The 23,092-nt window shown below is 44.4% G+C and overlaps 1 protein-coding gene and 1 pseudogene across 1 annotated transcript in view; one reads left to right on the top strand and one right to left on the bottom strand.

Moving 5' to 3' along the window:
• The window catches only part of Slc16a10 (solute carrier family 16 member 10), a 113,800-nt gene that overhangs the window by 61,794 nt on the left and 28,914 nt on the right, over positions 1-23,092 (bottom strand). The window lies entirely within an intron of this gene.
• On the top strand, positions 16,786-16,901 carry LOC114622677 (annotated as a pseudogene).

Here is a 23,092-nt window from a genome sequence, read left to right as displayed (position 1 = left end):
TCTCTCTCTCTCTCTCTCTCTCTCTCACACACACACACACACACACACACACACACACACACACACACACACACTCACTCTATTTTACCATGCCAGAGGAGAGCATTAGGTCCTCTGGCACTGGAGTTACAGGGGGTTGTAAGCCGCCCAGTGAGTGCCAGGAACTGAAGCTGGGTCCTCTCCAAGAGCAGTAAGTGCTCTTAACCTCTGCGTCATCTCTCCAGGCCTTTACATTCTCTTTAAAGATTTTTATATCACGGAGAAGTTCATGAATTTTTGTATTTTGAGTGTTGTCATTTGGCTAGGTTTGGTTTTGACTTTTGGAGTGGGTTGTTCTGTTGTTAGTTAGCTCATTTATTTAATGTGTATGGGTGTTTTGTCTGCATGCATGTCTGTGTACCATGTGTGTGCCCGGTGCTACAGAGGCTAGAAAAGGGCATCAGATCCCCTGAAACTGGAGTTAGCTGCCATGTGAGTATGGGGAATTGAACCTGTGTCTTCAGGAAAAATCAGGCAGCGGTCTTAACCACCAAGCCATCTCCAGCCCCTTGTTTTGTTTTGTTTGAGACAAGATCTTACTGGCCTAGAAGTCACTGTGTAGACCTAGTGGCCTTAAACTTGTCCTGATCCCCTCACTGTCTTTGCCTTGCAAATGCTGGAATTACGAATGTAGTCACCAAAAACAGAGAAGTTTGAACAGATTATTTGGGGGCAGAAGTCAAGTAAGCTTGGAATAATCTCAAGGTGTTGCTAGGTTTGACCACTACTTGCTAGAAAAAACTTTCAATAGAGTAAAGAAATATAACAGATAATTTTCCTGAAAAAGATACCTCACATTTATAATTTTGGACGTTATAAAATTTTAAAAAGCAACACAGTCTGTTGTTATATTATGGAAAGCACAAATATGAACCCACAGAACACATTAAAAACAACTATCCTGATATTGTGCAAGTAGAGATCTGTAATAGGCAACCTCCCTCATGCATCGGCCTCTGACCCAGTCAGGGCCTTTTCCATCATAGCCAATGCAGGGACTGTCCCCAAAGTCTCAGTGACTAATCTGGGGTAAAGAACCTACCTAGCCTTTGGTAGAAGATGCTGACTCTGTTTAACAAGCCCCACTGGGCTTCCACTGTCTTTCATAGTGGCCTGTCCTCAGGGGGTCCGAATTCTCTTCTTATCTATAATATAAACATAACAGGCAAGGCCTGGGAAGAAAGGTTTGCAGCTGACCAGCTCACCTCTAACTCCTACCAGCCTCTTCCTTAAATGAAGAGGAAGACACTGATGTCCACTGATGTTGGTGATGACAACTGTAATGTTTTTTACAGCTTTTTTTTTTTAGGGGTGTGGGGGGAATTAGAGACAGGGTTTCTCTGTGTAGCCCTGGCTATCCTGGAACTAGATCTGTAGAGCAAGCTGGCCTCAAACTCAGAGATCCATCTGCTTCTGCCTCCCCAGTGCTGAGATTAAAGCTGTGTGCCACCACTGCCCGGCTGACAATTGGAACGTATTTAAAACATACTATGTCAGACAGAGTCAAGATGCTTTCTATTAAGTATCTTAGCCTACTGTGTTGCAATTACAGAATCACATGGATTAGCTGCCAGAACCACTTACTAGAGAGACTGTGTCTTAAAACCCTAACAGATGAACCCTGCGGAAATAAATCCAAACCATAGCATTAAGCCATTGAATAGTCATTAAAGAGGCACCCGCCCAGATGAGAAAACTTAACAACTAAAATTTTAAAACATTCACACAAACGTTGAGCATAGTGAGGCTGGATTTGAGTAGAGTGGAATTTAGTGTATGTTGAATTGCCTTTTAACTGATTTAACCAAACACCTTCATGCACCCCAGAAGGTGTGAAAGATTCCATTGAAGGATATCTGTAGAGAAAGTCTAAGTTTGAAAATCTAAAATATAACCATATAGGTATGTTATCTTAAAATACAAAGATTAGAAACATGAAGATAACCATGAGGAATAAACGAGTTAAAAGCTGTGGCCTCTGGCATGAGACTTCCTGAGAAAAGCGTGGCCTAAGCGTCTAGGAACCTGATCGTCTTACACTACAGCTACATCCAATCACTAAGCATATAAATTAACTTTATCATCAGGAGAGGTGGCTCTGGCTAAGAGCAGTTACTGCTCTATCAAGGACTGGATTTACACTCCAGCACTCCACACTGAGTGGTTCACAAATGTCTCCAGCTCCAGAGAATCCACCCCCACCTTCTGGGGTAGGATGAGCACATGCACACACGCACACACACAAAATAAAACTTTTGTAAAGAAACCTGACACCAATGTCAGTGAACCAACCAAGGTCTCTGACTAAGTCTCTAAAGTCACATGAACACAGCAATAAAACTACCTAACAAATAACACATAGCAAACACTACTCCTCAGGATCATAAAAATATATCTCACAATTGGAAACTGTGACCAAAATTCCTAGGAACAGATTGAATTTGTAGATCAACTATACAAGACCTGGGCAGATTCCTTGAGACAAATCAGAGCATAGCTTCCCCTGGCTGGGGCAGGTGTGGGAGATAACAAAAGTTTCATGATTCTAGCTGGTCAGCCTGAACCACAATCACAGTTTAATTACTAACTGGCCAGGACCCTTGAAAGCCAAAAGACATTACTCGTGTAGTAATGAGGGCATTTGTGAGGCTAAACTAATAGCACAGAAAACTGCAGGGACAGAACCTGACTATAATAATAGACTGCTTTGTGGAATTTCAGAAAACCATAACGTTCATCTGCTCTTCCTACATGTGTGGCAATAGTATACCTTGCAGGGAGTGGATCAATAAAGAATAGTAGAGGTTACTTGAGACAACTACACTACTCTCCCATTCACGAGAATGGTGGGGGGCTGTTGATTACTTTCAAAGGGTTTACTTGAGTACAAGTAATTTAAGTAGGTCAGGACAAATTCCAAGGTAAACTTCCTGTTAATCTCAAACCACTGTCCCTTCTGTATTCCAACAAAACTAAGTAACATTTATTAAGTGTTCATTGTGCACCAAGCACTATTTCAGACCTATATTTATATTTATTTATATTTATATTTATTTATATTTATTTACTTACACATGTTTAATCCTCGGCACACTCTTCTGGGGATCTGGGGCCCTGTGCATGCTAGGTAAGCACGCTACCACTGAACTCACTCTCCGTCTGCTTCATAGTCACTGAAATGACTGAGCTGGCCTCAAACTTGTGATTCTCCTGTCTCTGTGTAAGTGCTAGGATTATAGACCCATGTCCTTCACCCCAGCTCTCACAGGAATCCATGTTGAAGTGTTCTAACCTTCGTGCAGACGATGAAACGGAGGCAAAGCATGTGTTAAGTAACTTGCCCAAGGCCACAAAAACTAGCAGCAAGGGATTCACTAGTCTGGAATCCATATGCTACCCATAGAAGCAGCCCGCCTTCTAGACAAGGTCACAGTAAACCTTTAAAGACACTATTGGGTCTCTTCCTAAAATAGTCATGCACAAACAAGTCTTAATTAACTAAGAAAGTGCCAACCCACACAGAAAATTTCTATCTAACAGATTTCTACCTTAGTGAATCAAATGTCTCAGGACTGCTGGCTTCTCAAATAGCCAGCACTTCTGTCCTAAATACCGGCTAACCAACTATGCTCTGTAATAGCCTCCCTTCTCACAAGTAAGCTATCAGGAATTACCACTGAGTAGCAGGAAACCAAGCCATGAGAACATTTAAAGGGCCAAGATAAAACAAACTACCTGGGCAGGCTGGGGTTCAAGCCACACACCCCCATTCTTCTCGACAGTGGATATAAAATCAGAACCTTCTTTGGCCTAATCTAAAAGTTGTTTCTTAAGATAGAGTAAGCTAGGGCTAGAAAGATGGCTCATCGGTTAAGAGCTCGGCCACCTGGCAGAGAACCCAGGTTGGATGCCCAGCACCCCAGACAGCTCACAACTATCTCTTAACCCCAGTTCTGAGGGAAAACCAACAACCTCATCTGGCTTCCTCAGCACCAGGCGTGCATGTGGTGCACACACACACACAGACAAAACACTCATACACATAAACATAGTTTTAGAAAGACGAATTAAGCTGATGAATAAATGAGACGGGAAATGGCTTAAAAGAAAGGCTACAGAGCTGTGATGGCCAATGTTCGTTAAGTTGACACAGCTGGGAAGAGGAACCTTCATCTGAAGAACTGCATCCACCATTGGACAGGCTAGAGGTATGTCTTTTAGGGCATTGTCTTGACTGAAGAGTGTGAGAGAACCCAACCTTCCTGGGAAATGGTCCTGGGTTGTGAAAGAAAGTAGGTTGGGGGGAGGGCAGGAAATCCATGTCTCTGCTTCAGAGACATGGCCTCTGCCTTAATGCCTTTGTAACCTGTAAGCCAAATAAACCCTTTGTTCACCAAGTTGCTTTTGGTCATGGTGTTTATAATCACAACAGAAAGCAAATTAGAAGACAAATCAGTACCAGGAATATGGGGTACTGCTGTGCTGGACCTGATCCGTGTTGGGTTTTGTTTTATTTTTTGGGTTGTTTTTGGGTAAGGGTAGTATTGGGGGATTGTGGAAGTATTTGGAACTTTGATCTGGACTTGCCCACAGCTGTAAAAGCTACTGTTCAAAGAATGTTGAGAGAAATGCAGGCAATGGAGACCTGGGTTGTGAAGTTTCAGAGGAAGCAGCCTCTCTCGGGGATTTATATATTTCAGGTAAGAATCTCTGGAACTGGAACCTGTGCTTTACTGACACAACAGGTGCTGGCCAGCTGAGGCTGAGGCTGAGGCTGAAAAAGATGCTGATCTGTATCTTTACGATGGAATCTTCTGGGAAGAATTTCCTCAGGGTCAGAAGCTAGCGTCCAGTAAGGAACCAAGGATGCCTAGCGAGCTTGACAATAATGTGGAAGAGAGACCACATGGTACTGGTTTGGAAGGCATGAAGAAGTCATGCAGAGTAGCTGAGACTTAGCGCTGTGAGAGGCCAGCGGCACTGGTGGGAGGGCAGCCTCAGTTGCCCTGGAGACTGCAGCACAGTTGAGATTCCATATTTGGGATGACTACCAAAGACGTCTGCAGGTTTGAAGCGGTTCTGATCTTAAAGCTGTGTGTGTGGATGACAGCGGTGGGAAGTGGCCTACCCGTGCTGCTTGGAGCCTCAAGACCACACATGAGTCCCAGACGCTGGATTCTGAGCCACAGGATTTGACTTGCACTGTTGGACTTGGGGGTTTGCTTTGATCTGACTGTCACCGTGCCCTACTTCCTCATTCTTGGGATAAGAAGGTTTATAACTTGTTCTTTTTCTAGACGTGATTACCGTGTTGGAGGTTTTAGGAACTGTGAGACGTAAGCTGAAACCATGTTTTATATTGTGATACTGACATAAGACCCTGGAGACAAGGAAGATGTGATTATTAGTACCGTGTTTCTAAGACCATATTATAGCATGAGATTATTATAGTACTGATTATGACTAATGTGCCTTTCATATGTTTGCTGGACAGTAAGACCACTTTTTAAAAGGAAGATATCTATTGAGATCATTTGCTTACTCTTGGGCTGTTATCTTTTTATTCTTACAGTGAGGTTCTTTACATGTGTTCTAAATTAGTGCTTGAATATATATGGCCTGCAAAAACTCTCTGGATCCTCTTCACTTTCCAAAAATTATTTCTCTGTCTTTCTCTCTCACTCTGTTTTTTTTAATCTCTCTGTCTCTGTCTGTCTGTCTGTCTGTCTGTCTGTCTGTCTCTGTGTGTGTGTGTGTGTGTGTGTGTGTGTGTGTGTGTGTGTGTGTGTGTGTGAATGATATAGTATGTGCTGAGGTCTCTCCTTCCCCTCTATATGAGTTGCAGAGATCAAATTAATGTCATCAAGCTTGCATAAAAAGTGCTTTTACCCACTGAGTCATCTCACCGGCTTACTCTTCTCTTTCATTTTTATTTTTAGAATTTTCTTTTTTATTTCCTCTTCACTCCCTTAATGATGTTCTTAGATGCACAAGGTTCTTGGCTTTATGAGGCACTATTTTAATCTTGCTTAGACTTTCAACTCCATATCTTAAAAAACATTGCCTGGTCCAAAGTCACCAACATGCAAACACATTCTTTGCTAAGGGTTTTATAGTGTTACGTCCTGAATTTTTGTCTTTACTGCACGTGAGTTCACTGGATGCAGTATGAGGAAGGAGGTCTGACTCTACTCCTTCCCCTCTGGCAATCGAGCTGTCCCAGGACGATTATTGCGTCTGTTGAAGACTCTTCCTCACTGAGCTGTCTCGGCTTGATTGGCCATCTTTAACATTTAGAAGAAAAATGTTTTGAAAGCAATATTGTTTTGTATAGCTTTTATAAAGATGTGACCAGTGTGTATATTTCTAATGATAATGTGTGTCATTTCTTCATGTGTGTCTGCACACCATGTACATGGTGTCATGGAGGCCAAAAGAGGGCATCAGATCCCTTGGGACCAGTGTTACAGACAGTTATAAGCTGCGGTGTGGATGCCAGGAATCAAACCTGGGTCCTCTGGAGAGCAACAAGTGTTCTTAACCACTGAGCCATCTCTTCAGCCCCTCAACAGCTCGTTCTCTGCAGTGTTTACTAATGTTCTATTATCTGGGTGTACTTCGGTTTGCTTCATTCACCGACTGAATAAATCTTGGTTGACTCCATCTCTGTCCAGCTGAGTAAGGCTGCAGAGCATCAACATGCGGGTGCTGGGTAGTGGGAAATTCTCAACTGGAACAAGAAGCACAACTGCTAGATTATGTGAAAGTGTATTTTCACCTCACAGGAAGCTGCCAAACTTCCCACCAAACTGATTGTTTACTCCAAACCCCCAGCATGTGAGGTTCCTGCTGTTGAGTGGCTCCCCCCATCGGCAGTGCCGAGGATTTGGGCCGTCCGAGAAACCACACAGAATCACTCTGTTCAGTTTCTAACGATTCATGGGCATCATTTCTTCATGTTTGCTTGCATGTGTAGACCTACTTGCTACAGTGTCTGTTAAGCTTTGTGTTTAGAAAGAACTTGATGATATTAAATCTACCTATGACTATGGGAAAACCTCTGCTTTTATTTGATTCTCTGATAGTGTTTATCAGTTTTCTTCATACAGATATTATATAGATATTTTCATATACCTCTACCTAAGTATTTCACTGCAGGTACTAATGTAAATGGTATTGTGCCATTCAGATTATTTTTACTGATCGCATTTTTAAGTCCTCGGGTCCTGTTACTAGAACACCAAAATGTCATTTTAATAGTAACATAATTGGTGATTTTATAGAAATAAAAGCTATTCTTTTAGATGATGTCTTAGATGGTTTTACTGCTGTGAAGAAACACCATGACCAAGATAATTTTTATAAAGAAAACATGTGATCGGTGCCGGCTTAGAGTTTCAGAGGTTCAGTCCATTAATCATCATGGTGGGAAGCGGTGGGGGGGGGCGTGCAGGCAGAGGAGCTGACCATCCTACATCTTGACCAGAAGGCATCCAAGAGAAGACTAGCCTTTTCAGGCAGCCAAAGGCCAGTGTCATCCAAACTGGGAGAGCTTGAGCACAGGAGGACCCCTCAAAGCCCACCCACACTTCTTCCAACAAGGTCACACCTCCTAATAGTGCCACTTCCCATGGGCCAAGCATATTCAAACCATCACAGACAGAGTCTCACAGTATTCTCTGGCTGGCCTAGAACTAACTGTTAATAGACCAGACTGATCTGGAATTCACAGAGATTCACCTGTCTCTGCCTCCTAACTGCTAGAACTTAGGGTATGCAGCATCATACCAGGTGGTCTGTTACAATCCAGTGGTTCTCAACCTTCCCAGTGCTGTGACCCTTTAATACAGTTCCTCCTGCCGTGGTGATCCCTGACCATAACATCATATCCGTTGTCACTTCATAACTGTAACCTTGCTACTGTTGTGAGTTGTAATGTGAGTACCTGATATGCAGATGCTCTTTGACAGTCCCTGTGTTAAAAGGACCACTCGACATCACCCCAGGGAGTTGCAACCACAGGTTGAGAATCATTGGTTTAAAGCTAATTTTATAGGATAACTACATAATTTACACTATCTTTATTACGCATCCAAATATAAGCATACTAAAAACAAAAAATATACTAGGTAATTAAATTCCATCATCTTTTGATATTTTATTGATTTCAATTATTTAATATACTCTAATCTATGTGTTTTCTAATTTTGTTATAAAGGTTTATTTATCAAGGGAAAAGCATAGCTTCATTGGTTTTGATTGTTTTGTGAATTGTGAGGAATTGAACCCCGGGCCTCGTTTATGCTACTTAGGACACTCCTACCACTGCGCTATAATCCTAGTCCAAACTGCAAATTTTAATATCTTAAAAGTTTGTATTAGGGCTGGAGAAATGGCTCAGTGGTTAAGAGCACCAACTGCTCTTCGAGAGGTCCTGAGTTCAATTCCCAGCAACCACATGGTGGCTCACAACCATCTGAATGGCATCAGATCCCATTCTCTTCTGGAGTGTCTGAAGACAGCTCCAGTGTACTTATATAAATAAATAAAAATTAAAAAAAAAAACTCATTACCTAAAAACTGAAAATTGTGATCTTCTACTCCAGGTAGACCTGAATAAATTTAAAAAAAAAAAAAGTTTGTATTAACAGTCTTAAGGATTTAGATGAAGGTGTATAAATCTCTACTGGCATACCTCAAAGCTTCCATTCACGTACTTCCACAGATATAAGGTATGAAAACATCTTAGATATGGTTAGGTTGGCAATTTTTTTCTTTTTAAAAATTTTATTTTTAATTATATGTCTGTATGCATTTCTGTGGCTGGGAGGTATATGCACACAAGTACAGGTCCCTGGAAGCCGGTGGAATGGGAATTCCCTGGAGCAGGAATTACAGGCAGTTGTGGGATGCCCAGTGTAGGTGCTGGGAGCCCATCTATCACACATACATGTATGGAAACATACACAATCAATCACTCAATAAATAAATTTTATTATTAAAAATGCTGAGCCACCATCCCTCCAACCCCACAATGTTTTCTTGATAAAGACATCCGTCATCATTCTTGAAAGTATATATGCATGTTTTCATACCTTCCTATACATACATAGGTTGTATTTCACAGTAAAATGACAAAAAGCATGTCAAAATGCCATCACTGTGAGCCCGACAGACAACAGGAACATCTCCCTAACTTGCTGTAAAGTGGTAAACTAGGAGCAGTGTGCTCACTCTGCTTGCTAGTTCTTTTCTTTTTGCTTGTTTTGTTTGTTTTGTTTTGTTTCTGAGCAATCCTCCTGCTTCAACCCCCATGGGCTGAGACAGGCATGAGTCTGACAAGAACACTCATTTTGCTTACATGTGGCTTTTCAGAGATTTGAGGCAAGCCCTGTAATGTTCCTGGATTTCTTCCCTGAAGCAACTGGAGAGGGAGTGGAGAAGAATGAATTTCATTCCAATGTCAGATCTTAAAATGAACAGAAAAGATATCCCCCAAACACCTCAAAGGGCCAGGCACACAGCCACTGCCTTTGCATATACAGATGTCATTAAATCTTTGTGGCAATCCTGCAAAACAAGTATTAACTGGCAAGATAGGAGATGTTTGAGAAGACTAAATAATTCTCCAAATGGCCATGGAGCTAGTTACTAATAGAAAAAAACATACAGTTCTCTGAAGAGTCATTCACCAAATAAATCGCAGAAGAATGATCAAGGGATTTAAAAAGAATTTTTCTTCTAAGCAAACCATCCTAACGAAGGAAACAACCTAATTAAAGGTTCAAAGACCAGACCTACCTCTCAGCATGAAACATTGCTGGTACTCTCACGAAGGCAGCCAACAACAATTTACTGAATTCTACACATCTTTAGCAATGTCTTACTTTCATGAGTAGGAAAAAATACATCTGGTTTGTCTTGTGGTCTACTACAAGGCAGGTGCTGTTTTACAAATATAAATCCTTTAATCCTTGGAATAGCCTGGCAGGAACCAGCATAACCAGCATCTTCTTTTGCCTAAGGAAACTAAGGTGCAGACAGAAAGAAACTTGCTCAAGATTTCACCACTGATAACCAGCCTTGTCAGGAAGCCAAGACAGTCATCATCTAGATGGTGGTCTTTGTGGTCTTCGTGCTTCACCCTCCCGACGACCTGCTGGATAGTGCTGAGCGGGGATTGGGATGGCTTGCTGGAAATAGTGTTGGCCGGGCAAGCATGAGGATCTGCATTCAAATCCTGCACGTCCATGTAAAGTCAAATATGGCCACATGCATGTCTGTACCCAGCTGAGGAGTGCGGGGAGCGGGGACAGGAGCATTTACAGAGAGACCCTGATTCAAGAAAATAAAGATATCCTCCTCTGGCCTCCGTGACCCCCAGGGCCCACAGAGAGGACATAGAGAGCCATACCATATGTGCACGTGCATGTATGTCACACACACACACACACACAGTTCTTAAATATTAAAAAAAAAACATAAAGACAATAATTTGGATGGAGGAAACTATCAGTGGCAGTACTGAATATGGGATTTCATCCTGAGGGTTGAATCATAGAAGCATTTGAACACTTAGTGGTCAGTATACAATCGGATCTGTTCGAAACTGTAAAGCCACCCTTAGAAATAAAGTATTGATTTATTATATATAGGGTTATTATAATTTATAACCCTAGGTTAAATATACACTAATGGTTTTAACACAAAAAATAGTATTTGTCAAGTATTTTGTTCTTGAACCCTGATAAAATTATTAACCACAAAGCCATCGACAAGACTAAACTACTGGCAATTCTGACGAACTGTACATACTGCTCATTTGTTAGAATGTAACTACAATGAAAACACCCTATGGGAGACTCTCTCCCCCGCGCCCCCCCCCACCTCGGCCCCCCCCCGTCTCCCCCTTCTCTACCGGCCCCACAGCTCGGCGGTCTCACAGGAGCTCTCAGTCACTGTATTTTTCCAGTTCCCTTTGGTTTCCTGGAAGCCTGACAGACGGTCTGGAAAGATGAACTTTCCAACGTCCAAATACATAGCTACTCCTTCCAAGGCCAGATCCAAAATTGACGTGGGCTGCCTGGTAAGCATCACTCCAGTCAGTTATTAATGCCTTGTAACCTTTGCGTGGCCCAATCTCTTCCGTTCTACTGGAGACTGCTTAACTCCAAAGTCGGTTATCTTAAAAAATACTAAATAAGAAATGAGTGGATATCTTATGATCATTTGTAAATTATATGTACACAGACAAAACTGACCTGGAAATGAGTATTTAAAATGTCAGGGTAAATATTTTTCTTGATTTACAGACCTTTACTACTATTTAATGATGACAATAATAAAACTGAAGAGGTAACCACAGTCTGTCATCTTAAACCCCCCGCTATAATACACTCATTTTGAAGAAAGAAAGGACAGTTCTCAGCTCAGTAAACAGGCTTCTTCAATGCATCGTACTTCTATGGCCTACAGATGACACTTCAGAACATATGCCTATAGTATGTGCTACAAAACTGACTTCTATATTTCTTCTATTTATTGATTTAGAAATACTTTTCTGGAGCTAAAAAGATGGCTCTGTGGTTAAGAGCACTGACTGTTCTTGCGAAGGTCCAGTTCCCAGCAAACTGGGCCGTTTATAACCATCCATACCTCCAGTTCCAGAGGATCAAGTACCCTTTTCTAGCCATCATGGGTATCAGACATGTACACTACATACTTATACACATAGACAAGGCACCCATACATAAAATAAAGTTTTCAATTTTATGTATTATTATTGTGTATGTGAGAGTGTGTGTGTGTGTGTGTGTGTGAGACAGAGACAGAGAGAGACAGACAGACAGAGAGACAGAGAGACAGAGAACGGGCGTGGCATGACAGACATGTGAAGCTCAGAGGACAAATTTCCAGTGAGTCCTCTACTTCTAGGAGTCAGTTCATCCAGCTTTCCTTCACCTGCTAACCCAGCTCACCAGCCACCATTGTTGTAAGACACGTCCTTGTGTAACCCAGGTCACAGAGTCACTCTGTAGCCCAGGATGACCCAGAACCCCTGATCTTCCTTCGTCTATCTCCAAGTTCTGGGATTCAGGGCTGGAGCACCCCTGTGTGCCTGGCTCATACTTCTTTAAATAAGCCAGTCGTTACTCCATCCAGCAAGCTTCTTTCTCTATAAGAAAGAGTACCATTTCTCTTTACCAGAACATCAAATAGCCAACAAAAATCATTGACATATGATTATAAGGAAACAGTTATGAACATAGCCGCTTGGGTGATTAAACATGGTTTTGAAGGCTGCTCTCACTCGCCAACTGTCAGACCTAAGGAGATTAGCTTACCTCTCTATAATTCATTTTCTTTGCAGTTAAGACAGGAAAGGATGATAGAATAACGGGGTATAAGACTTGGAACCAGTTCTTAGTAAGCACGTAATAAATTCTTGTTACTGTAATACTTTATATATCACTACAAGGCCAATTGATCAATCCTAATATCTAGTATCTAAACTTACTGGGTGATTCAAAGGAACAAACTTCTGAGGAGCTAGAGCTCTTGCAGAGGGAGCTCACGGTGCCTCTGCCCATCCACCTTGGTGGAGACTAGAAAACTCAGAGTTTAAGGCCTTAGAGCAAAGGCAGCAGCAGGGCAGCCCCACCTACATTCCCCAGGGGGATCAGGGAGAGGCTAGCATGGCCCAGCCACCACTGGCCTTGAGCAAGGGGAAGGAGCCATGGTCAACAACATCGCTGTCTTCCCGGACCCAGGGAGCTGCCTTTCCCTTTCACTCCTCTACTGCCTAATCCCTAGTCTGTGACCAGGGTCAGATGTCTGTTTACCTCTCTAGCCTAGCCCACTTTATACAGTTAGAACAGATTCCTTCACAGATGATAAGAACTCTTATTTCACACATGACTGTTGAGAATACATGATAGTACCACCCATTATCAGATTAGAGCAGAACAGACAAGCAGGAATGCTGAGCCTTGAGCTAATTGCTGGCTCTACATGACCGCAGGAAAAAATGCCTGCTGTTTCCTTCACTGCTCCTGGCCTAACTTGAACACATAACTGCCTTGTTCAAATTGCTACATGTAGAAGGAGGCCCAGCCTTAAAGCCCCACACCGTCTGGTCCCTGCACCCTCCACAGCAGGCCACATTAATGATGGTCCAGACCAGTGTCACCTCCCCTCCCCCGCAAAGCTTCATGTAGTCACACGGCCACTCGGGTCTCAGATCAGATGTCACTCCTTGTGAAATGGCGCCTTGATTGACAACTCTCTTCTCATGCACTATCCCACTTTACTCTTCTCAAAGGTCTTGCCCCTCCATAAAATTCTTAGCAACTCAATTAGCATTTCTACCACTGAAATGTGATTTCATCTGAGCACAGCTTCCAAATCCCTCAAGGATGACACAGTTAAACGTAGAGGCAGTTAAAAGGGGGAGGAAGGCAACAGGAAAAGAGTTTCGAGCATGCAACGATCAAAAATCAACTCAAAATCAATCGCTTATCAAATCCCAGGTGTTTCTGGCAGTACTTAACCTATTATTTGCAGCATTGATTCTGAATACACATGTGCACTTTGCATTGCACATGCATGCCACACGACACCAATGAATACAGTCTCTAACACCTCAGCTCAGATGTGAGATTACTCTGTGTTCCTGATGCCCGGCACAGAGGAGTTCTGAATTTTTGTTGTGTTAAATAATAAAATGAGAACTATCTAACCAAATACATGTTGGGTGCCTACTGCATGCTTCCACTATTTTTATGTATGTGAGTGTATGTTTGCACACCACATAGATGCCTGCACTTGTGGAAGGCAGATGAAGAATGTCAGATCCCCTGGAATCAGACTTATAAATAGTTGTGAGCCACCACCTGAGTGCTGGGCATCAAACCCTGGTTTTATAGACGAGTACCCGGTACTCTTAATTGCTGAACCATTTTGCAAGTACCTGTTTCCACTATTTTAAACATACTTTGTTCTTCACTACTATTTAAAGTGTCCACCGGTCCTGGAATTGGAGTGACAGCTCAGTTGGTAAAGTGCCTGCCCTACAAACATAAAAACTGGGCGTGGTGGCAGGTGCCTATAGTCTCAGCACTGGGGAAGCAGAAATAAGCAGATCCATAGAATCCACTGGCCAACCAGCCTTAATTCATCAGAAAGCCCTAGGTTCCAAAGACAGACCTTTCTCAAAATTCAGGGTAGGGTGGGGCTAGAGGGATGGCTCAGCAGTTAAGAGCACCTGTCGCTCTTGCAGAGGACCCAGGTTTGTTTCCCAGCACCACGTGGTGGCTTTGCACCATCCACAACTCCAGTTCCAGGGGAGCTGATGCATTCTTCTGCCTCTGTGTGCAGCAGACATGCACGTGATACACATACATTAATATAAGCCAGAAAGATGGTTCAGAAAGTAAAGGTACTTGAACCAAGCCTGCTTTCAGTCCACAGTACCCACATTGTGGAGAGAACTGACTCTTATGAGTTGTATTCTGACTTTCACACTTAGGCCATGGCACATGCATGCATGTGTACACACACACACACCCACACAGAGAGAGAGAGAGAGAGAGAGAGAGAGAGAGAGAGAGAGAGACAGAGACAGAGAGAGACAGAGAGAGACGGAGAGACGGAGAGACAGAGAGAGGAGAGCTTAGAGAAAACTGTTACAATGTTACTATATTGGTAATTGGTAGAACTAGCTGGAGAGGGCAGTACACACCTGTAAGCCCAGCATTCAGGAGGTGGAGCCAGGAGAATCAAGAGTTCAAGGTGGGCCTTAACTACGTAGCAAGTTTGAGGCTTGCCTATGGTACATGAGACCCTCTGTCTCAAAAAAGTAAAACAAAAGGAAAAACTTGGTAGTTCTGGTCTTATAGTCTGATTCATACAATTCATATAAAATATAGCAAGTATTCTGAAACACAGTGTTACACTACCTTCTAGTTTGGTTTATTCATGTGATACAAAACCAGCATGTCCTCTCACTCAACAGGTTTATTATGAGAAGCAAATATGTGAAAAACAAGTTGGAAAGTACTGTGTAGATGTATTACAACACTCTAAGATTGCCAGACTGCCTAGCATGACTCTAACTAGGTCAAGAAGAACTGTGATAATCAACAAAATTATCTCCTGCTTCATCTCTGGCACAGCTGTCAGTAAGAGCGTGAATCTGACAGTCCTAGACATAGTTCAGCCTAAGTTAATGTGACTTTCCACCTACCCTTCAGCTGCAACTGCAGAAGTCCAAAGTATAAGGAGCAGTTAACCACTGGGGCAGCATCCATTAAAAAGAAGACCCTCCAGGTATAGCGCCCTTATTACCAGCTCTAGAGAGGCAGAGGCAGGAAGATTTCTGTGAGTTGGAGGCCAGCCTAGTCTACATAGTGAATTCAGGACAGCCGGGGCTACACAGTGAGACTCTGTAAGGAGAAGAAAAAGGAGGAGAAGGACTAGGAAGAGGGTGGAGTCTACAAGCACACACACAGACATGAATGCGCATGCCTGCACACACAGCTAGACATGGTGGTAATACATGTCTGTTCCCAGCACTCAAGGCTGGGGTCAAAGGACTGAGAGCTTTAAGTCTCCTCTGGGCTAAACAGCAAGATATCTCTCCTCCCTCTGTCCCTCTCCTCTGTCTGTCTCTGTCTCTGTCTCTGTCTCTGTCTCTGTCTCTTTCTCTCTCTCACACACACACACACACACACACACACACGACCCATGAATACGAGAACTACTTACTGTGGTAAAGTCAATCTCCTCTCCACAGCCTTACATCTCTGTCTCTGTCTCTCTCTCTCTGTGTCTCTCTGTCTCTCTCTCTGTCTCTCTCTCTCTCACACACACACACACATACACACATGCACACACACACACACACACGACCCATGAATACGAGAACTACTTACTGTGGTAAAGTCAGTCTCCTCTCCACAGCCTTACATCTCTGTCTCTGTCTCTCTCTCACACACGTACACACACATACACACACTCGCACACACACACACACACACACACACGACCCATGAATACAAGAACTACTCACTGTGGTAAAGTCAGTCTCCTCTCCACAGCCTTACGTCAGCCAGTTTACTCCTCACGTGTAGTCTTCGAGCTCCCAAATCCTTTATTCTAAGACTTTAATTCTTTTTATTTTTTATTTTTATTTTATGTGCATTGGTGTTTTGTCAGCATGTATGTCTGCGTTCGAGTGTCAGATCCTCTGAAACTGGAGTTACAGACACCTGCCCCCTGGAAGAGCAGACGATGTTCTTAACCACTGAGCCATCTCTCCAACTTAAGAGATAAAGTGATTCTCAACTTCCAATCTAAAATAATACACTGGTGATTGTAATATTGACCGTCACGAGCATGTCGAGCACAGCACACAGTGTAAGGTGCAGCTATGTCTGATTAAGTCACCACTGTCTCGTGTGCCCACTGCTGTGCCTGTCTTTTCTACGAGTGCAATGTCATCATGACACGTCAGCATTCAGAAGAGTAGAAAGAAGGTCCACGTGGAACCAAAGATCTAGGTTTGTCTTCTAACTTTTCTAAAGATCTGTTTCATCTGGTTCATGTGACCCACAGCTCCTTCGCGTACACAGAATATAAAGACTTCATACCATGAACAATAAACTAGCAGGATAAAGTAGCACAAAGACTTCCTTTTTTATAAAGCAGAGAATCAGCTCTAACAAATATTCAGTATATATGATAACTGCTGCCCCTAGAGGTACTGCAGATGTGGCCGCACTGTCACTCGGGTGTCAGCAGTGGCTATGTCTACACACACTGATCTGACCTATGAACATCTGAATGATTAGTAGCCTAACCCTCCCTGAAAAAAGATGAGCCTGAGACAACCACCAGTCTGGCACCAGTCAGGCACAGAGTCTCCCAGGTTGAGAAGCAAGCCTAAGGCCAGAAGAACCCTGCCTGGGACCACAGGCCCTGGCAGGAGTGAGCCCAAGACAGATCAGGTGGACACTCAGGCAGGCCGGGCAAGGAGGGAGACCAGATGAACACCAGACTGGCGCCATGGGGCCCAGACAAGGATCTAGCCTGATATGAATACCAGTCCCATGCTGTGCATGCCTGGAGGGCAGAGAGTGCTCAAGATGACCCCTGTCCAGGAACAAGTAAGTGGGCACAACAAAGACAGGCAGAACTGGAGACTTGAAGGTAGTGAAAAACAGTCTGATGTGAGTAGCTGGTGAAGCCATCTGGGACCATGGTAGATGGCCCATGCTACCACTGGGGGCCATGTATGGGTTGATGGCCCTGCAGCAACAGGGTTCTTTTACCAAAGACCAGGCAGATGTCCCTGGTCTGGGCTGCCACTCAGGGACAGGTTGATGTCAGAGGGCTGTGCAGAGCTGGCCCCACTCCTGACCTTGGAATTGTGGGAGAGCTGGTCTAGAGGCAGGAGAGCTGACCCCGCCCCAGCCAGCTGCTGTACTCCAGAGAACAGGTTGTAGGAGCTGCAGGTGAGCTAGCACTGAGAATGTAGGAAAGTTGGCCCTACATTTGACAGGGTTTCTCTGTGTAGTCCTGGCTGTCCTGGAACTCACTCTGTAGACCAGGCTGGCCTCGAACTCAGAAATCCGCCTGCCTCTGCCTCCCGAGTGCTGGGATTAAAGGTGTGCGCCACCACTGCCCGGCTACATTTGTCTTCCGGTAGTAGACAAAGGAGTGATGACTTTCTCCCCCCTCACCTGCAGCAGGTGGAGACCTGGCCTAGGGTCATGGAAGCAAAGAGCTGGCCCTGTCCTTCCCCAGCTGCAGCACTCGGGAGACTGGACCCTCCACTTCTCCTGGACAGCACAGCAGAGTTGACCCAGGTGGCAGGGGCACAGGTGAGCATTGGAGAACAGGCCCCACCACCTGTCTGCCCTATGGTGACATGGGCAAGAGAGATTCCCCCATACACGCACCCCTTGCCACCTTCGGCAGACAGAGAGCTGACCCCGAGGTCATCAGAGCTGGCCATGCCCCTCATCTGCTACAGTACTCAGGAGAGCAGGCCCTGCCCCTCGCCTGGGCAGCACAGTTGAGCTGGCCCTGGTTGTGGAGCCTGCAGATGAGCCATCCCTGAGAGTGTGAGCCCAGGAGAGCTGGCCCAGCCTCTTGTCTACTAGGTTGGGGCAGGGATGAGGGAGAGACAGGCTCCTCCCCTCCCTCATCCCTCACCATCTAAGGCAGATGAGAGAGCTGCCCCTAAGATTATAAGAGTGGAAGAACGGGCCGGGCTGTGTCCCTCACTAGCTGCAATGCTTGACAGAGGGGTGGGGGGGGGCTGCCTTTCATCTTGATACCTCTCCAGCCCCAACCAAGGCTTTGAATTGGCCCACCCCAACAAGAACTCCTGGAGTGCATGATTCAATACAGCAGGATCTCCATGACACAGGGTAACAGCAGGATACCCAAGAGGAATCCCAGGGAGGTCCCAGTATTGATAGAGTAACAGAAGCTAGAGGCTTCACACCAGACCAATGAGTCATTGGAGTGAACATTTGCGAGCAAATAAGTGTGGACAAAGGGAATGTTGTGGGACGGGCTGGGATGCGCTGGATGTACTGCAGCTTCCTCAACAAGATTTTTTCTGTCACAAGAGCGGTTGAGAGGGTCGAAGGTCGGTACAAGGGTGGGAAGGTGAGTGAGATCGGAGTACAAGATATGAAATTCACAAAGAACCAATAGAAAGTTTTAAGATGACAATTGATATTCAAGAATACGAAACATTTTTAGCCTCATAAATGTCACAGAAATCACATTTCCTTATTCCTAATGTCTAGATAAAGCTGAAGGATGCTGTCGTGAGACGCTTACAGAACAGCCTGCTGGTGAATGAACCCACTCAAATGAACATCTCGCTTACATTATTACCCACAATAATGTGAACTTGACTGTGTGGTTAAGGACAGAAGAAAGAGCTTCACATTAAAATACATTTCTTAACAGATTTCATGTATTAAAATGTCACTAGAACCAAAAACTAGATTTGCAGTTAAAATTAATTTTATTAATAAAATTTAGGATATTTTAATAAAACTATTTCCTAACTATAATTTACGTTCCCTGACCAATTGTACTGAGGTTGAGGTATAACCATGTTTAAAGATGTGCCATTTACTCATTAGCCCCCGATGCAAAGTCTGACTAATTAACAGGCCTGTACAGTGAACTGGACTGAGGTCTGAGAGGTATTAACGGATGAAGGAATAACAGTGGGTGAGCAGAAATTATCAACATTTGTTTTCCCTATAGAAAGTCTCTAAAGAAGATGCTCTACTTCCACAGTTTTAGAGACTTAAGACTGATCTGAGGAGGTACACTGCTGCTCAAGAGACTGTCTGAGGAGGTACACTGCTGCTCGAGAGACTGTCTGAGGAGGTACACTGCTGCTTGAGAGACTGAGGCAAGAAGAGCAATAATCTGTGGCCAGCCTGGGCTACACAGCAAGCCTAGCTCATAAAAAGAAAACTGGTCAGTGTAGAGTGCTTGTAGGTGCCCTGGGTCTGATCCCCAGCATCAGAAAGATTACACTGCCGGGATCACTGCTTCAGGCTGAGCACAATTTGGCTACACAGTGAGTTCCAGGCCAGGCAGGGCTACACAGCAAAGCTCGGTCTCAAAAAAGCAAAATAAAATAATCTTTGAAGGTTGCACCAAAAATCGACTGTTCCTTGCCGTTCCCACTCAATAGCCTAGGGCAGACAATGCTGTGCGGACTTCACAAGGCAGAAGAGAAGCACTCTGCGGTGCTCAGTAAGAGCTAAAACCATAGGACCTAGTCCTCACCTAAAGCGTATTTACTTCCAACTAGAAGCCCACTACTTGGCAGGAGCCCCTTGTCTCATATGACAAAGTCATCCTAATTTCAAGCAACTTCTTCAAGCTTTCAGAATGTTGGCTTACCCTACACCAGCCTCTCAGCAATCCCTAGAGGGCAACACCAGGATCCAGTCCCCATTTCTACCTGTGCCTGCTGCCTTCCGTGCTCCTAGTACTAACCCTCCAGTCGTTAAGGGAGGAATAGCAGCGGGCACTGTCCTCATATCATCACACAAGCCTGACTCCTCCTCCTCTAACCACCAGCTCTTCTTTAAGAAGGGCATTTAGGTTAGAGAGGATTGAGCAGAGGTTCACAGAAGTCAGCCATGAAGGAGAAGACTTTATTCCTGCACCCCAGAGGAACCCCTGAGGCTCAGCCTCAGAGTTCTGCTGTCCCTTCAGCCCTTCAGCAGCAAACTCAGAACCCTTACTGCATAGCAGCCGCGTGGACACAAAATCAGACAACTGTAGCTGAGACGTTCAGGAATAGGCCAAATAAGCAAAAACTCTCAGACAACGGTTGATCCTCACTAAATTACACCCTGAAGAAGGCAGCTGACCAAGACCTGTCTAAAAGAGCAAGCCTAGGGCTATGGTAACACATACTTCAGTGGATGCGAATTACACAAGTAGGTAAATAATTGATCCGGAAAGCAATGAGAGGTTGGTAGGGAAAGGGTTCTTTTACACTATACTAGACTTCTTCCAGGCATGGAAGCAGCTTTGCTGTGAGGATGACTACACACACTAATGAATAAGAAAATTACTCTTGACAGAGAGGGTGAGATATGGGAAAGAAGCAAGAACTGCACAAGCCAAGTTCCAATTGAACAAGGCAGCCGTCAGGCTGATGGGACGATGACAGATGGGCAGAGTGGGTAATGTACGTACACTGAGAATAAAAACATTCACAGGAAGTAACAAGATCCAGACCACACTTGGCTCTGAGATCAAGTTGATCTTTCTAAAATGAAAATTAATAATGCAGCATGCAAGACAGGTGTAGAGACATTATACCAGCAGGTGGAGTGACGTTTACTCTCCAAATGGGATGGTTCTTAGCAATGAGGGAAACTGAGAGTAAATACCATCAACAGTGCCCAGTGACTATGTGCGCACCTCTCTCCCAGGGTGAAAATTGGCAAGGGAGGGTAAACTCCATCTACATGGAGCTGCCTGAAACAGAAGCCACCAGCTCTCTCTGGGGAAGAAGCTGGAGCTGAGCTGAGCTGAGAGCGTGGTAGGAAGAGGAGCCCTGCCTCCAGCCAGGGGCTCTCGTGCATAAGAGGGCTGCAGCAAGAGGATCCCTGTGTATCCTGGCAGCTATGGAGAGCACCAAGCTGCTTTAGAGTCAGGAGTGCTCCCTCGACAGCCCACTGTGGAGAAAGTAGTTCTCACTGACAGACCAAGCAGTTCTAAAGCTTCTTCTGTCTGGGAAAAAAAAAATCCACGACACAGCCCCAGCCACAACCTCAATTCCTTTCAGAATAACAGTCACCCACTGGTTCCATGTCTGTTCACTTATCACTTGGGCATTTGTTTGTTTATTTGAAGGAGGGTTGGTGCCAGGGCACAGTAAGGAAGTCAGAGGACAGCTTGCAAGAGTCAAGTCCTCTCCTTCCGCCATTTATTCAGCTTACACTTCCACATCACAGTTCACCATGAAAGGAAGTCAGGACAGGAACTCAAACAGGGCAGGAACCTGCAGGCAGGAGCTCATGCAGAGGCTATGGAATGGTGCTGCTTACTGGCTTGCTCAGCTTGTTTTCTTAAAGAATCCAGGATCACAGCCCAGGGGTGGCACCACCCACGGTGGGCTGGCCCGCCCCATCAATCACTAAGTAAGTAAACGCCCACAAATGCGACAGCCTGATCTTCGGAGGCATTTACTTAAGTGAGGCGCTCCCCTCCCAGATGACTTTAGTTTGTGTCAAGTTGACAGAACTATCCAGTACAGCAGCCAAGGTGAATTTAAGGAATGCCAAGAAGTAATAGGGTTCAAGACGTGTGAGGGCAAAGAGCAAAGGGCTCTCAAGGAGAGGGATGAGCCAAAGGGCCTCTTACACAGGAGGGCTTTGATGGTTAGTTTTAATTGTCCGCTTGACACAGTCTAGAGTCGCCTGGGAAGGGCAAACCAATAAAACGCTGTCTAGAGCAAATTAGCCTGTGGATGTGCCTGTGGGGTATTTCTTTCTCGAGTTAATTAAGCTCATCTGAACGAGGGTGGCACCTCTTCATGGGTTGTGTCCAGGAGTCAGCTGAGCTCAACAAACAGAACCATTGCTCTCAGCTCCTGACTCCCATGCCCTCGCGGTCCTGCTGCTGTGACTTCCCTGCTATGGTGAACCACAAGAAATACTTTTCCCTCTACGTTGGTTTTGTCCAGGCATTTTATCACAATGACCAAAAAAGGGAGGGGGTGGGGGGCAGGCATAGCATACTGAAGCATGTGTTTAGTCTTGGCACTTGGGAAACAGAGGCAGGCTGATCTCTGTGAGTTCCAGGCCATCCAGATCTACATAGTAAGTTCCAGAACAGTCAGAAATACACAGTGAGACCCTGTCTCAAAACAAAACAAGGTTCATAGACTCCCAAAGTAAAAGTCACAAGAATAGGAAAGAAACTCTCAGTTCTGATTAGAAATTAATTCTAGTGTCACATGTTCACTTGAAAATAGACGGCTTAGACTAAATCAGTGTTTTAGAAGAAAAGACTACATATACTAGGAGTATAGCATATGTGCTAGAAACAGTGTACCTGGTGGTGTTACTCATATGACCAAACCTTACATGCAATCCACTTATTATATGCTAAACTTCACGCATTTTCCCATCATGACCTAACTTTTTTGTTTGTTTGGTTGGTTGGTTGGTTGGTTTTTCGAGACAGGGTTTCTCTGTATAGCCCTGGCTGTCCTGGAACTCACTCTGTAGACCAGGCTAGCCTCGAACTCTCGAACTCAGAAATCCGCCTGCCTCTGCCTCCCGAGTGCTGGGATTAAAGCCGTGCGCCACCACCACACGGCTTGACCTAACTATTAAGGGAGTTTATGTATCACTTTGAAACATTATCAACACAGTGGCCACCAATATTGTGCAGGTTCACAACTATTAAAAAATGTTAATTATTAGCATAAATTCCACCATTTTCTTTGTTCTGTGCGAGTTTTATATGCCACTATAAAAACCACTTA

This window comes from Grammomys surdaster, unplaced genomic scaffold (assembly GCF_004785775.1).
Source record: "Grammomys surdaster isolate TR1022 unplaced genomic scaffold, NIH_TR_1.0 190, whole genome shotgun sequence".
NCBI lineage: Eukaryota > Metazoa > Chordata > Mammalia > Rodentia > Muridae > Grammomys > Grammomys surdaster.
Note: the sequence above shows the minus strand (reverse complement) of the source record. Positions and strands in the feature narration are given on the sequence as shown.